This window comes from Mytilus galloprovincialis, chromosome 7 (assembly GCF_965363235.1).
Source record: "Mytilus galloprovincialis chromosome 7, xbMytGall1.hap1.1, whole genome shotgun sequence".
Taxonomy (NCBI): domain Eukaryota; kingdom Metazoa; phylum Mollusca; class Bivalvia; order Mytilida; family Mytilidae; genus Mytilus; species Mytilus galloprovincialis.
The window spans coordinates 66,651,708-66,667,535 of NC_134844.1; the positions used below are offsets into that span (position 1 = coordinate 66,651,708).

Here is a 15,828-nt window from a genome sequence, read left to right on the forward strand (position 1 = left end):
ACTTTTCCAAAGCCCGAAGTTTTTTTATTGTTTTTATTTTCTTCTTCAAAAGTTTGACAATGGAATTTGATACACAAATCCGAACATTTGAGTTTAATAAAGCATATTACACATAGAGTTTGTTCTAGAACGGGAGCCTGTCGTGAATTTAAAAGTGATGCAAAAGACGTCACACTTCTTCTGATGTCAATCAAAGTAAAACCGTTAAATATTTTAAACTAAACACTGGTGTTGTCACCATAACTAATTATGGTTTATTTCATACAACACAAACGATTTAAAATGGGCCGTGGCATTTTTGAGAAATAACTTTAAGGCCAAAATATTGGCCATGTGGCACAGATTTTCTGAATACCATTAAAGTCAATGAGGCTATCAGTTTTTACAAATACTAATAAATTGCAATTAACACCAATTAAAAGACTGATCAAATATAAAAAAAACACAAATACAGTAAAAACATTCGACACTTGAGAGTGATAAATGAACGAAGCAGACATACTGTGGTGTCACCACACGAGCAATCATATACAGGTACCATGCAGAATAGCGTGACGTTATCAATTGTTGTCAGGGTTGCCATGGCGCTGTTTGATAAAGTTCGAAGCCAGGCCGATTCTTAGCAGTCAAAGGTAAAACGTTTTTCAATGCCATGGCAGTCAAAGGGTCAATACTCTATGATAAAACCACAAAAACGTATGATAAAACCACAAAAACGTAAAACGCTTCAAATTCTACAAACTGGCATGTAGACTCCTGCTGTCCTTTTGTAGCTAAGTACAAAAAAATGTACAAGGAGAAGACATCATATCTAAGTTTTATTTATCCGGTTGGGAACAAACCCTCTATATGGTGTTTATACCTGTATAGAGGGATAAAATTATTGCTGGTGCTGGAAAAATATAAAATATGTTATTTTTGTGAAGTCATGAAAGGCTATTTTATTTCTTGCCTTGATCCCTTTCTGCGACAGGAAAGTGTCACAGCAAGAATAAGCTTTTGGGTCGATCTGGCCCCACGTAGATCCGGCCCAAGTCGATCCGGCCCAACGTCGATCCATCCCATATGTAAAATCGATCCGGCCCCAATAAAAAATATATTTATCATGTATATAAGAAATAAAAATAAAGATATATATTAATTGTAATTCATAAATTTTTATGATTTTTATTATAATGTCAATATATGTAAAAGGTGTACGGTAAAAAAATAAAAAAGACCTTTGAAAAATATCTATTTTAGATGAGTATAAAACAACTAGGTTGATTATGTTTTTATTGCAAGTTTTCTAGATTATTGGGTATATTCATATTATAACGTATATAAAAGAACTCAAACATCAACATTAATCAGCAGTAAGGCCCTGGGTTCGTTCTCCTTACTTTTATCAAGGACGCATAATACTAAAATATTAATATTATGGGTATTTAAGTTAAATAAACCTTTTCAGATATTTAAATGGTATAAATTCTCGAAATTCACGAAAACACATGAAAATAATTAAAAGTTAATGGCTTGTTTTGGAGCATTAATAGGTCATAATAATAATTCTCACTGATTGTTGTTATAATTGCCTTTGATACATTAATAATTGGAATAATCCGAATGAAACAACTGGATTATTCGGGTTAATCTTAATCAAATTGGTTATGCTTCTGCGCATGTGCACCATTAGGAAATTTAATTGTGCATCCGAAAGTTTCAAAATAATGATATCATTTATTCATACAATCCATCTCGTGTTAAATTCAAGTATGTACGAGGAGAGTATGACTTCAAATCAATTATGCTTGAACAAAAATATATGGATTTAGTCATGTTAGTGTTTCTGTCTGTGTTCAGATCTTTAACGCAATCAAATCATATTCCAGTTTTGGACATGTGTTTTTTAGAACGAAGGTTAAAATATTTTATGTCAAAGAGAAGATGTGGTATGATTGTCAATGAGACTACTCTCCACAAGAGATCAAATGACACAGAAGTTAACAACTATAGGGCACAGTATGGCCATCAACAATTAGCAAAGCCCATACCGTATAGTCAACTATAAAAGGCCCCGAAATGACATTGTAAAACAATTCAAACGAGAGATCTAACAGTCCAATCTATCAAAAACAAATATGTAACACATAAACAAAGGACAACCACTGAATGACCGACTCCTGACTAGGGATAGAAACATACATACAGAATGTTGCGGGGTGAGACATAAGAGGTGTGTTCATTTTTTTTTTTTTTTTTAAGCGTTCATCCTGAGATTGCGGTACCTTTTTGGTCACTATTTATGTGTTGCGTCTAAATATGAATTGTAACACTTTATAGTGACTGAACAGGTTGATTTAACTTCCTCAAGAAACAGAAAAAGAAGACGAATTCAATGGAACAGCTCTAGACTATTTAACATGCAAGCTGATTATAGATAGATTTATAAGGATAGTAACGTAAGTTATCAATAGATTGAATAATAATGGGGATAACCAACATTTTTATGCCGCAGCCTTAGCTATGGATGTTATAGTTTGACTCAACCAAATGTTTGAAACTTATACACAATGCTTATTACGCAAAACACGGATCAAGTTTGAATTTTAGTGGCATAACTTTAACCTTACTAGAGAAAATGTATAGTACTATCAAACACTTATCAAAGCTGGTATATAGAACAGTTACATCCCTGAATAAGTAAACATTAAATAACTAAAGAGCATTACAAATAGTATCAACAGGTCAAATAAACAAGAAAGTACGATTTGAGAGTACTCTTAGTTACTGAAAAGACAAAAACAATTAATTAAAAAAAAATCATGCATCAGAGACTAAAATCAACTAAAACAGATCCCAGAGATTTAGTATTTCAACGTCATGAACAGTCAAAGAAGACATGACTTGTGCAATGCCAAAAATAAATGTATGCTTGTTAACATATTGAAAAATTGCTGAATTTTTCGTCGTTTTCTTTCTCAAACTTAAGTTTCCCTCAACCTAACGTTATAAAACTTATACACAATTTTTATTGCAACAAAATACAGATGAAATTCAAATTTTGATGGTGTTACTATTACTTTTCTAGAGTTATGCCCCTTTACAAATGAAAAAATTACTGAATTTGTTAGTTGGTCTATCTTTTGAAACATGCTTGGTATAATTGGTTTTTATTGCGACATATGATACTACTATGATGTTAGATAGTCTATCTAATGAAATATGCTTGGTATAATTGGTTATTATTGTGTAGAAAGATAGTACTATGATGTTATATGGTCTATTTTTTTTAAAATGCTTGGTATAATTGTTTTTTATTGTGTAGAAAGATAGTACTATGATGTTAGATGGTCTATCTAATGAAACATGCTTGGTATAATTTGTTTTTATTGTGTAGAAAGATAGTACTATGATGTTAGATGGTCTATCTATTGAAACATCCTTTGTATAATTGGTTTTTACTGTGTAGAAAGATAGTACTATGATGTTAGATGGTCTATTTAATGAAACATGCTTGGTATAATAGGTTTTTATTGTGTAAAAAGATAGTACTATGATGTTAGATGGTCTATCTAATGAAACATGCTTGGTATAATTGGTTTTTATTGTGTAGAAAGATAGTACTATGATGTTAGATGGTCTATCTAATGAAACATGATTGGTATAATTGGTTTTTATTGTGTAGAAAGAAAGTACTATGATGTTAGATGGCCTATCTCATGTAACATGCTTGATATAATTGGTTATTATTGTGTAGAAAGATAGTACTATGATGTTAGATGGTCTATCTAATGAAACATGCTTGGTATAATTGGTTTTTATTGTGTAGAAAGATAGTACTATTATGTTAGATGGTCTATCTAATGAAACATGCTTGGTATAATTGGTTTTTATTGTGTAGAAAGATAGTACTATGATGTTAGATGGTCTATTTAATGAAACATGCTTGGTATAATTGGTTTTTATTTTGTAGAAAGATAGTACTATGATGTTAGATGGTGTATCTAATGAAACATGCTTGGTATAATTGGTTATTATTGTGTAGAAAGATAGTACTATGATGTTAGATGGTCTATCTAATGAAACATGCTTGGTATAATTGGTTTTTATTGTGTAGAAAGATAGTACTATGATGTTAGATGGTCTCACTAATGAAACATGCTTGGTATAATTGGTTTTTATTGTGTAAAAAGATAGTAATATGATGTTAAATGGTCTATCTAACGAAACATGCTTGGTATAATTGGTTTTTATTTTGTAGAAAGATAGTACTATGATGTTAGATGGTCTATCTAATGAAACATGCTTGGTATAATTGGTTTTTATTGCGACATAAGATACTACTATGATGTTAGATAGTCTATCTAATGAAACATGCTTGGTATAATTGGTTTTTATTTTGTAAAAAGATAGTACTATGATGTTAGATGGTCTATCTATTGAAACATCCTTTGTATAATTGGTTTTTATTGTGTAGAAAGATAGTACTATGATGTTAGATGGTCTATTTAATGAAACATGCTTGGTATAATAGGTTTTTATTGTGTAAAAAGATAGTACTATGATGTTAGATGGTCTATCTAATGAAACATGCTTGGTATAATTGGTTTTTATTGTGTAGAAAGATAGTACTATGATGTTAGATGGTCTATCTAATGAAACATGATTGGTATAATTGGTTTTTATTGTGTAGAAAGAAAGTACTATGATGTTAGATGGCCTATCTCATGTAACATGCTTGATATAATTGGTTATTATTGTGTAGAAAGATAGTACTATGATGTTAGATGGTCTATCTAATGAAACATGCTTGGTATAATTGGTTTTTATTGTGTAGAAAGATAGTACTATTATGTTAGATGGTCTATCTAATGAAACATGCTTGGTATAATTGGTTTTTATTGTGTAGAAAGATAGTACTATGATGTTAGATGGTCTATTTAATGAAACATGCTTGGTATAATTGGTTTTTATTTTGTAGAAAGATAGTACTATGATGTTAGATGGTGTATCTAATGAAACATGCTTGGTATAATTGGTTATTATTGTGTAGAAAGATAGTACTATGATGTTAGATGGTCTATCTAATGAAACATGCTTGGTATAATTGGTTTTTATTGTGTAGAAAGATAGTACTATGATGTTAGATGGTCTCACTAATGAAACATGCTTGGTATAATTGGTTTTTATTGTGTAAAAAGATAGTAATATGATGTTAAATGGTCTATCTAACGAAACATGCTTGGTATAATTGGTTTTTATTTTGTAGAAAGATAGTACTATGATGTTAGATGGTCTATCTAATGAAACATGCTTGGTATAATTGGTTTTTATTGCGACATAAGATACTACTATGATGTTAGATAGTCTATCTAATGAAACATGCTTGGTATAATTGGTTTTTATTGTGTAGAAAGATAGTACTATGATGTTAGATGGTCTATCTAATGAAACATGATTGGTATAATTGGTTTTTATTGTGTAGAAAGAAAGTACTATGATGTTAGATGGCCTATCTCATGTAACATGCTTGATATAATTGGTTATTATTGTGTAGAAAGATAGTACTATGATGTTAGATGGTCTATCTAATGAAACATGCTTGGTATAATTGGTTTTTATTGTGTAGAAAGATAGTACTATTATGTTAGATGGTCTATCTAATGAAACATGCTTGGTATAATTGGTTTTTATTGTGTAGAAAGATAGTACTATGATGTTAGATGGTCTATTTAATGAAACATGCTTGGTATAATTGGTTTTTATACGACCGCAAATTTTGAAAAAATTTCGTCGTATATTGCTATCACGTTGGCGTCGGCGTCGTCGTCGTCGTCGTCGTCGTCGTCGTCGTCCGGCGTCCGAATACTTTTAGTTTTCGCACTCTAACTTTAGTAAAAGTGAATGGAAATCTATGAAATTTTAACACAAGGTTTATGACCACAAAAGGAAGGTTGGTATTGATTTTGGGAGTTTTGGTCCCAACATTTTAGGAATTAGGGGCCAAAAAGGGCCCAAATAAGCATTTTCTTGGTTTTCGCACTATAACTTTAGTTTAAGTTAATAGAAATCTATGAAATTTTGACACAAGGTTTATGACCACAAAAGAACGGTTGGGATTGATTTTGGGAGTTTTGGTCTCAACAGTTTAGGAATTAGGGGCCAAAAAAGGGCCCAAATAAGCATTATTCTTGGTTTTCGCACAATAACATTAGTTTAAGTAAATAGAAATCAATGAAATTTAAACACAATGTTAATGACTACAAAAGGAAGGTTGGTATTGATTTTGGGAGTTTTGGTCCCAACATAATAAGGGGCCCAAAGGGTCCAAAATTAAACTTTTGTTTGATTTCATCAAAATTGAATAATTGGGGTTCTTTGATATGCTGAATCTAACTGTCATGACTGTGTATGTAGATTCTTAACTTTTGGTCCCGTTTTCAAATTGGTCTACATTAAGGTCCAAAGGGTCCAAAATTAAACTTAGTTTGATTTTGACAAAAAATGAATCAGTTAGGTTCTTTGATATGCTGAATCTAAAAATGTACTTAGATTCTTGATTATTGGCCCAGTTTTCAAGTTGGTCCAAATCGGGGTCCAAAATTAAACTTTGTTTGATTTCATCAAAAATTGAATAAATGGGGTTCTTTGATATACCAAATCTAACTGTGTATGTAGATTCTTCATTTTTGGTCCTGTTTTCAAATTGGTCTACACTAAAGTCCAAAGGGTCCAAAATTAAACTTAGTCTGATTTTAACAAAAATTGAAATCTTGAAGTTCTTTGATATGCTGAATCCAAAAATGTACTTAGATTTTTTATTATGGGCCCAGTTTTCAAGTTGGTCCAAATCAGGATCTAAAATTATTATATTAAGTATTGTGCAATAGCAAGTCTTTTCAATTGCACAGTATTGCGCAATGGCAAGAAATATCTAATTGCACAATATTGTGAAATATCAAAATTTTTTTTAATTAGAGTTATCTTTCTTTGTCCAAAATAGTAAGCAAGAAATATCTAATTGCAAAATATTGTGCAATAGCAAGATTTTTTTTTAATTGGAGTTATCTTTCTTTGTCCAGAATCAACTTAAATCTTTGTTATACATTGTATACAATATACAATGTATATTCACTTTTTACTACCAACTGATAAATTAAAATAATCTTTACCATTCAGTGATAACAAGCAGTTTTTTTACATCTTAATATTTTATGATGTATTTAAATGAGTAGTTATTGTTGCAAACTCCATTAGAAATTTTAATTGAGATTAGTTTTGGAATAAGGGAAAGGGGGATGTGATTAAAAAAATTGGGTTCAATTTTTCTCATTTGAAATTTCATAAATAAATAAGAAAATTTCTTCAAACATTTTTTTGAGAGGATTAATATTCAACAGCATAGTGAATTGCTCTTAAGAGAAACAAAAATTTTAAGTTCATTAGAACACATTCATTCTGTGTCAGAAACCTATACTGTGTCAACTATTTAATCACAATCCAAATTTAGAGCTGAATCCAGCTTGAATGTTGTGTCCATACTTGCCCTAACCGTTCAGGGTTCAACCTCTGCGGTCGTATAAAGCTACGCCCTGCGGAGCATCTGGTTATTTTGTAGAAAGATAGTACTATGATGTTAGATGGTGTATCTAATGAAACATGCTTGGTATAATTGGTTATTATTGTGTAGAAAGATAGTACTATGATGTTAGATGGTCTATCTAATGAAACATGCTTGGTATAATTGGTTTTTATTGTGTAGAAAGATAGTACTATGATGTTAGATGGTCTCACTAATGAAACATGCTTGGTATAATTGGTTTTTATTGTGTAAAAAGATAGTAATATGATGTTAAATGGTCTATCTAACGAAACATGCTTGGTATAATTGGTTTTTATTTTGTAGAAAGATAGTACTATGATGTTAGATGGTCTATCTAATGAAACATGCTTGGTATAATTGGTTTTTATTGCGACATAAGATACTACTATGATGTTAGATAGTCTATCTAATGAAACATGCTTGGTATAATTGGTTTTTATTGTGTAGAAAGATAGTACTATGATGTTAGATGGTCTATCTAATGAAACATGATTGGTATAATTGGTTTTTATTGTGTAGAAAGAAAGTACTATGATGTTAGATGGCCTATCTCATGTAACATGCTTGATATAATTGGTTATTATTGTGTAGAAAGATAGTACTATGATGTTAGATGGTCTATCTAATGAAACATGCTTGGTATAATTGGTTTTTATTGTGTAGAAAGATAGTACTATTATGTTAGATGGTCTATCTAATGAAACATGCTTGGTATAATTGGTTTTTATTGTGTAGAAAGATAGTACTATGATGTTAGATGGTCTATTTAATGAAACATGCTTGGTATAATTGGTTTTTATACGACCGCAAATTTTGAAAAAATTTCGTCGTATATTGCTATCACGTTGGCGTCGGCGTCGTCGTCGTCGTCGTCGTCGTCGTCCGGCGTCTGAATACTTTTAGTTTTCGCACTCTAACTTTAGTAAAAGTGAATGGAAATCTATGAAATTTTAACACAAGGTTTATGACCACAAAAGGAAGGTTGGTATTGATTTTGGGAGTTTTGGTCCCAACATTTTAGGAATTAGGGGCCAAAAAGGGCCCAAATAAGCATTTTCTTGGTTTTCGCACTATAACTTTAGTTTAAGTTAATAGAAATCTATGAAATTTTGACACAAGGTTTATGACCACAAAAGAACGGTTGGGATTGATTTTGGGAGTTTTGGTCTCAACAGTTTAGGAATTAGGGGCCAAAAAAGGGCCCAAATAAGCATTATTCTTGGTTTTCGCACAATAACATTAGTTTAAGTAAATAGAAATCAATGAAATTTAAACACAATGTTAATGACTACAAAAGGAAGGTTGGTATTGATTTTGGGAGTTTTGGTCCCAACATAATAAGGGGCCCAAAGGGTCCAAAATTAAACTTTTGTTTGATTTCATCAAAATTGAATAATTGGGGTTCTTTGATATGCTGAATCTAACTGTCATGACTGTGTATGTAGATTCTTAACTTTTGGTCCCGTTTTCAAATTGGTCTACATTAAGGTCCAAAGGGTCCAAAATTAAACTTAGTTTGATTTTGACAAAAAATGAATCAGTTAGGTTCTTTGATATGCTGAATCTAAAAATGTACTTAGATTCTTGATTATTGGCCCAGTTTTCAAGTTGGTCCAAATCGGGGTCCAAAATTAAACTTTGTTTGATTTCATCAAAAATTGAATAAATGGGGTTCTTTGATATACCAAATCTAACTGTGTATGTAGATTCTTCATTTTTGGTCCTGTTTTCAAATTGGTCTACACTAAAGTCCAAAGGGTCCAAAATTAAACTTAGTCTGATTTTAACAAAAATTGAAATCTTGAAGTTCTTTGATATGCTGAATCCAAAAATGTACTTAGATTTTTTATTATGGGCCCAGTTTTCAAGTTGGTCCAAATCAGGATCTAAAATTATTATATTAAGTATTGTGCAATAGCAAGTCTTTTCAATTGCACAGTATTGCGCAATGGCAAGAAATATCTAATTGCACAATATTGTGAAATATCAAATTTTTTTTTAATTAGAGTTATCTTTCTTTGTCCAAAATAGTAAGCAAGAAATATCTAATTGCAAAATATTGTGCAATAGCAAGATTTTTTTTTAATTGGAGTTATCTTTCTTTGTCCAGAATCAACTTAAATCTTTGTTATACATTGTATACAATATACAATGTATATTCACTTTTTACTACCAACTGATAAATTAAAATAATCTTTACCATTCAGTGATAACAAGCAGTTTTTTTACATCTTAATATTTTATGATGTATTTAAATGAGTAGTTATTGTTGCAAACTCCATTAGAAATTTTAATTGAGATTAGTTTTGGAATAAGGGAAAGGGGGATGTGATTAAAAAAATTGGGTTCAATTTTTCTCATTTGAAATTTCATAAATAAAAAAGAAAATTTCTTCAAACATTTTTTTGAGAGGATTAATATTCAACAGCATAGTGAATTGCTCTTAAGAGAAACAAAAATTTTAAGTTCATTAGAACACATTCATTCTGTGTCAGAAACCTATACTGTGTCAACTATTTAATCACAATCCAAATTTAGAGCTGAATCCAGCTTGAATGTTGTGTCCATACTTGCCCTAACCGTTCAGGGTTCAACCTCTGCGGTCGTATAAAGCTACGCCCTGCGGAGCATCTGGTTATTTTGTAGAAAGATAGTACTATGATGTTAGATGGTGTATCTAATGAAACATGCTTGGTATAATTGGTTATTATTGTGTAGAAAGATAGTACTATGATGTTAGATGGTCTATCTAATGAAACATGCTTGGTTTAATTGGTTTTTATTGTGTAGAAAGATAGTACTATGATGTTAGATGGTCTCACTAATGAAACATGCTTGGTATAATTGGTTTTTATTGTGTAAAAAGATAGTAATATGATGTTAAATGGTCTATCTAACGAAGCATGCTTGGTATAATTGGTTTTTATTTTGTAGAAAGATAGTACTATGATGTTAGATGGTCTATCTAATGAAACATGCTTGGTATAATTGGTTTTTATTGCGACATAAGATACTACTATGATGTGAGATAGTCTATCTAATGAAACATGCTTGGTATAATTGGTTTTTATTTTGTAAAAAGATAGTACTATGATGTTAGATGGTCTATCTAATGAAACATGCTTGGTATAATTGGTTTTTATTGTGTAGAAAGATAGTACTATGATGTTAGATGGTCTATCTAATGAAACATGCTTGGTATAATTGGTTTTTATTTTGTAGAAAGATAGTACTATGATGTTAGATGGTCTATCTAATGAAACATGCTTGGTATAATTGGTTTTATTGCGACATAAGATAGTACTATGATGTTAGATTGTCTATCTAATGAAACATGCTTAGTATAATTGGTTTTTATTGTGTAGAAAGATAGTACTATGATGGTAGATGGTCTATTTAATGAAACACGCTTGGTATAATTGGTTTTTATTGTGAAGAAAGAGAGTACTATGATGTTAGATGGTCTATCTAATGAAACATGCTTGGTATAATTGGTTTTTATTGTGTAGAAAGATATTACTATGATGTTAGATGGTCTCACTAATGAAACATGCTTGGTATAATTGGTTTTTATTGTGTAGAAAGATAGTAATATGATGTTAGATGGTCTATCTAATGAAACATGCTTGGTATAATTGGTTTTTATTTTGTAGAAAAATAGTACTATGATGTTAGATGGTCTATCTAATTAAACATGCTTGGTATAATTGGTTTTTATTGCGACATAAGATACTACTATGATGTTAGATGGTCTATCTAATGAAACATGCTTGGTATAATTGGTTTTTATTTTGTAAAAAGATAGTACTATGATGTTAGATGGTCTATCTAATGAAACATGCTTAAGCTTGGTATAATTAATATTTTTTATTGTGTAGAAAGATAGTACTATGATGTTAGATGGTCTATCTTATGAAATATGCTTGGTATAATTGGTTTTTATTGTGTAGAAAGATATTACTAAGATGTTAGATGGTCTATCTTATGAAACATGCTTGGTGTAATTGGTTTTTATTGTGTAGAAAGATAGTACTATGATGTTAGATGGTCTATCTTTTGAAACATGCTTGGTATAATTGGTTTTTATTGTGTAGAAAGATAGTACTATGATGTTAGATGGTCTATCTAATGAAATATGCTTGGTATAATTGGTTTTTATTGTGTAGAAAGATAGTACTATGATGTTAGATGGTCTATCTAATGAAACATGCTTGCTATAATTGGTTTTTATTGTGTAGAAAGATAGTGCTATGATGTTAGATGGTCTATCTAATGAAACATGCTTGGTATAATTGGTTTTTGTGTAGAAAGATAGTACTATGATATTAGTTGGTCTATCTTTTGAAACATGCTTGGTATAATTGGTTTTTGTTGTGTAGAAAGATAGTACTATTATGTTAGATGGTCTATCTAATGAAACATGCTTGGTATAATTGGTTTTTATTGTGTAGAAAGATAGTACTATGATGTTAAATGGTCTATCTAATGAAACATGCTTGGTATAATTGGTTTTTATTGTGTAGAAAGATAGTGCTATGATGTTAGATGGTCTATCTAATGAAACATGCTTGGTATAATTGGTTTTTGTGTAGAAAGATAGTACTATGATATTAGTTGGTCTATCTTTTGAAACATGCTTGGTATAATTGGTTTTTATTGTGTAGAAAGATAGTACTATTATGTTAGATGGTCTATCTAATGAAACATGCTTGGTATAATTGGTTTTTATTGTGTAGAAAGATAGTACTATGATATTAGTTGGTCTATCTTTTGAAACATGCTTGGTATAATTGGTTTTTATTGTGTAGAAAGATAGTACTATGATGTTACATGGCCTATCTCATGTAACATGCTTGGTATAATTGGTTATTATTGTGTAGAAAGATAGTACTATGATGTTAGATGGTCTATCTAATGAAACATGCTTGGTATAATTGGTTTTTATTGTGTAGAAAGATAGTACTATTATGTGAGATGGTCTATCTAATTAAACATGCTTGGTATAATTGGTTTTTATTGTGTAGAAAGATAGTACTATGATGTTAGATGGTCTATTTAATGAAACATGCTTGGTATAATTGGTTTTTATTTTGTAGAAAGATAGTACTATGATGTTAGATGGTGTATCTAATGAAACATGCTTGGTATAAATGGTTTTTATTGTGTAGAAAGATAGTACTATGATGTTAGATGGTCTATCTAATAAAACATAATTTGTATAATTTCTTTTCATTGTGTAGAAAGAACGTACTATGATGTTAGATGGTCAATCTAATGAAACATGCGTGGTATAATTGGTTTTTAGTTTGTAGAAAGATAGTACTATGATGTTAGATGGTCTATTTAATGAAACATGCTTGGTATAATTGGTTTTTATTGCGACATAAGATAGTACTATGATGTTAGATGGTCTATCTAATGAAACATGCTTGGTATAATTGGTTTTTATTGTGTAGAAAGATAGTACTATGATGTTAGATGGTTTATCTAATGAAACATGCTTGGTATAATTGGTTTTTATTGTGTAGAAAGATAGTACTATGATGTTAGATAGTCTATCTAATGAAACATGCTTGGTATAATTGGGTTTTTTTTGTGTAGAAAGATAGTACTATGATGTTAGATGGTCTATTTAATGAAACATGCTTGGTATAATTGGTTTTTATTGTGTAAAAAGATAGTACTATGATGTTAGATGGTCTATCTAATGAAACATGCTTGGTATAATTGGTTTTTATTGTGTAGAAAGATAGTACTATGATGTTAGATGGTCTATCTAATGAAACATGATTGGTATAATTGGTTTTTATTGTGTAGAAAGATAGTACTATGATGTTAGATGGCCTATCTCATGTAACATGCTTGATATAATTGGTTGTTATTGTGTAGAAAGATAGTACTATGATGTTAGATGGTCTATCTAATGAAACATGCTTGGTATAATTGGTTTTTATTGTGTAGAAAGATAGTACTATTATGTTAGATGGTCTATCTAATGAAACATGCTGTGTAGAAAGATAGTACTATGATGTTAGATGGTCTATTTAATGAAACATGCTTGGTATAATTGGTTTTTATTTTGTAGAAAGATAGTACTATGATGTTAGATGGTGTATCTAATGAAACATGCTTGGTATAATTGGTTATTATTGTGTAGAAAGATAGTACTATGATGTTAGATGGTCTATCTAATGAAACATGCTTGGTATAATTGGTTTTTATTTTGTAAAAAGATAGTACTATGATGTTAGATGGTCTATCTAATGAAACATGCTTGGTATAATTGGTTTTTATTGTGTAGAAAGATAGTACTATGATGTTAGATGGTCTATCTAATGAAATATGCTTGGTATAATTGGTTTTTATTGTGTAGAAAGATAGTACTATGATGTTAGATGGTCTATCTTATGAAACATGCTTGGTATAATTGGTTTTTATTGTGTAGAAAGATAGTACTATGATGTTAGATGGTCTATCTAATCAAACATGCTTGGTATAATTTGTTTTCATTGTGTAGAAAGATAGTACTATGATGTTAGATGGTCTATCGTTTGAAACATGCTTTGTATAATTTGTTTTTATTGTGTAAAAAGATAGTACTATGATGTTAGATGGTCTATCTAATGAAACATACTTAAGCTTGGTATAATTGGTTTTTATTGTGTAGAAAGATAGTACTATGATGTTAGATGGTCTATCTTATGAAATATGCTTGGTATAATTGGTTTTTATTTTGTAAAAAGATAGTACTATGATGTTAGATGGTCTATCTAATGAAACATGCTTGGTATAATTGGTTTTTATTGTGTAGAAAGATAGTACTATGATGTTAGATGGTCTATCTAATGAAATATGCTTGGTATAATTGGTTTGTATTGTGTAGAAAGATAGTACTATGATGTTAGATGGTCTATCTTATGAAACATGCTTGGTATAATTGGTTTTTATTGTGTAGAAAGATAATACTATGATGTTATATGGTCTATTTTTTTTAAAATGCTTGGTATAATTGTTTTTTATTGTGTAGAAAGATAGTACTATGATGTTAGATGGTCTATCTAATGAAACATGCTTGGTATAATTTGTTTTTATTGTGTAGAAAGATAGTACTATGATGTTATATGGTCTATCTAATGAAACATGCTTGGTATAATTGGTTTGTATTGCGACATAAGATAGTACTATGATGTAAGATGGTCTATCTAATGAAACATGCTTGGTATAATTGGTTTTTATTGTGTAGCAAGATAGTACTATAATGTTAGATGGTCTATCTAATGAAACATGCTTGGTATAATTGGTTTTTATTGTGTAGAAAGATAGTACTATGATGTTAGATGGTCTATCTAATGAAACATGCTTGGTATAATTGGTTTTTATTGTGTAGAAAGATAGTACTATGATGTTAGATGGTCTATCTAATGAAACATGCTTGGTATAAATGGTTTTTATTGTGTAGAAAGATAGTACTATGATGTTAGATGGTCTATCTAATGAAACATGCTTGGTATAATTGGTTTTTATTGCGACATAAGATACTACTATGATGTTAGATGGTCTATCTAATGAAACATGCTTGGTATAATTGGTTTTTATTTTGTAAAAAGATAGTACTATGATGTTAGATGGTCTATCTAATCAAACATGCTTGGTATAATTTGTTTTTATTGTGTAGAAAGATAGTACTATGATGTTAGATGGTCTATCGTTTGAAACATGCTTGGTATAATTTGTTTTTATTGTGTAGAAAGATAGTACTATGATGTTAGATGGTCTATCTAATTAAACATGCTTTGTATAATTTGTTTTTATTGTGTAAAAAGATAGTACTATGATGTTAGATGGTCTATCTAATGAAACATACATTGTACTTGGTATAATTGGTTTTTATTGTGTAGAAAGATAATACTATGATGTTAGATGGTCTATTTTTTTTAAAATGCTTGGTATTATTGTTTTTTATTGTGTAGAAAGATAGTACTATGATGTTAGATGGTCTATCTAATGAAACATGCTTGGTATAATTTGTTTTTATTGTGTAGAATGATAGTACTATGATGTTAGATTGTGTATCTAATGAAACATGCATGGTATAATTGGTTTTTATTGTGTAGAAAGATAGTACTATGATGTTAGATGGTCTATCTAATGTAACATGCTTGGTATAAATGGTTTTTATTGTGTAGTAAGATAGTACTATGATGTTAGATGGTCTATCTAATGAAACATGCTTGGTATAATTG

At 29.9% G+C, this 15,828-nt stretch overlaps 1 long non-coding RNA gene across 2 annotated transcripts in view; it reads right to left on the reverse strand.

The window, feature by feature from the left end:
• LOC143081894 (uncharacterized) overlaps positions 1-15,828 on the reverse strand; it is a 203,725-nt gene that overhangs the window by 84,439 nt on the left and 103,458 nt on the right. The window lies entirely within an intron of this gene.